Genomic DNA, 2,295 nt, shown 5'->3' with positions numbered 1-2,295 from the left:
ACCAAGAGCAGAAGCGTAGGAAATACCTGAATGGCAAGGTCCAGTCCCCACCAACAAACCTAATGGGAGGAATCCGCCAACCGGAAATGTTCCTGCTACGTCAATTCCACACGCTAAGGGGCGAGCGGAAGGGACGGCGGAAGTGGCCGCTGAGGGTTCTCGGGAGTGTAGTCTTGGGATAGAGAAAAGGGAGGCATAAGTTTCTCCCAAGTAAGGTGCCACGGCCGTTTGCACCTCTTCATACACAGCCAACGTTAGGAGCCCATTGTTAAGGTGCCCGGACTGCGGGGTTCACAAGTTCCTCCGCTGAGGGTCAATGAGATCCACACACGGGCTTGGACACGCCCGAGGATTCTAGCAAAGGCGGTCCTGCAGCTGGGTGGCCAGACTGTGCGCGCTTCAGCGGTGGGATCTAAGTTCCCCCACTCAAGCTTCTGCCGGTGTCCGCTTCCCAGAGCTGAAACCAGGGTCGTCACGGGCTGGGCCTGAGCCGAGTGGGTGTGGGAGCGGCTCGGAGTAAAGTACTTGGGGGATAGGGCTGCGGGGTGATACTCTATTGGGACTCTCAGATAGGAGCTACACCGGCTTTGCGGCCCCGGCGGTGGGAGGGTGCGCCGCTATAGACAGAGCTGTTTTTGGAGAGAGCAGGATTGGTTTGGGCCAGCTCACAGAATGGCAGTGGGAGTGGCTCTGGTCTAGTGTGCCCGAGATTTTGAGAAGTGAAGAGTCTGGATTTGGGCAAAGAGCTCGATCAAGAAATCCCTGGGACAGATACCGCTCGGAGGAAACTTCCCGAGCTGGTGGTGGTGGTAGTGATGGTGAGGGGGAGAGGGGTGAAGAGGAGGCATAGTTTGACAGTTGTGTTCATCATAGTTGGGGGGGAGGGGCGGGTGGATTTTGTTCATCATCATTTTTAAGATAACACAGTAAAATATTTGTCTTGTTTACTGACTGGTTTTGGTGCTTCCATAAATTCTGTACTCAAAATTCCCACATTAAGGAAAGGCATAAATAGAGCTGACGCTCAGTGAACTTCATTAGCACCTGCTGCTAAGTCGCTTCAGTCGTGTCCGACTCTGTGCGACCCCGTAGACAGCAGCCCACCAGGCTCCCCTGTCCCTGGGATTCTCCAGGCAAGAAGACTGGAGTGGGTTGCCATTTCCTTCTCCAATGCATGAAGGTGAAAAGTGAAAGTGAAGTCGCTCAGTCCTGTCCGACTCTGAGCGACCCCATGGACTGCAGCCTACCGGGCTCCTCTGTCCATGGGATTTTCCAGGCAAAAGTACTGGAGTGGGGTGCCATCGCTTTCTCCGTCATTAGCACCTACTGGCCTGTAGTTTTGAGCAGAGGTGAGGGCTTGACTTCTGGGCATTAAGTAGCCAGTCCTTTAGGACACACTCCAAAACAGTGAGTCTTAGGAATTTAGGGTCACTCTGCTCTACCCTTCTTACCCTAAATTGTTGAATTGTGAGTGACCTTTTCTTTCCTGACTTCCTTAACATCCACAATTTGCTAATAACCATTCCACTCAAAGTACCACCCTAAAGGGACTTCCTAGACCATCATGGTGCATATATTCAAAGATTACTCTTAAATCTTAACACTCTACTTCAGAATCTTCTTCAGTATCCCTTTGTCTGAAGAAGTTAAAAAACAAGGCTTGCATGTTAATATCAGCCTCCCCCAGTGCATAGGAATTCAGAATGGAGGATCAGCCCAGCACCCTATTCCAGTTCTTGACAGCCCTCCCCAAGGATTTCATGTCGATAAATGTGGAATGCTTGTAAAGGAACTCAAGGGGCCCCAAAGTAAGGCGTGGCACAGAGAGGAGCACAAATGAAATGGAGGAACTGAAAAATGTCAGAGAAGGGCTAGAAGGGGAAGGGGAGCTGTGGAGGTGGGATCCTGAGATAATCCAGATCCTTATAAGGGCTTCCCTGGTGGCTCAGATGGTAAAGCATCTGCCCGCAATGCGGGAAACCTGGGTTCGATCCCTGGGTTGGGAAGATCCCCTGGAGAAGGAAATGGCAACCCACTCCAGTATTCTTGCCTGGGAAATCCCATGGACAGAGGGGCCAGGCGGGCTACAGTCCATGAGTCTCAAGAGAATCAGACACAACTTAGTGACTAAACAGTAACAAAAAAATCCGCAAAGGATGGGGTTTCCAGTTGGTAGAGATTCAGGAGAAGCACGTGTTCTGAGAACATGAAAGCTCTGTACCCCTTCCCCATACCTTGGCCTATGCATCTCTTCCATCTGGCTGTTACTTAGTTGTAATCTTTTATGATAAACTG

Source organism: Bubalus bubalis, chromosome 18 (genome assembly GCF_019923935.1).
Source record: "Bubalus bubalis isolate 160015118507 breed Murrah chromosome 18, NDDB_SH_1, whole genome shotgun sequence".
In the NCBI taxonomy this organism is placed as follows: domain Eukaryota; kingdom Metazoa; phylum Chordata; class Mammalia; order Artiodactyla; family Bovidae; genus Bubalus; species Bubalus bubalis.
The sequence above is the reverse complement of the archived record's forward strand: the minus strand, read 5'-3'. Positions refer to the sequence as shown.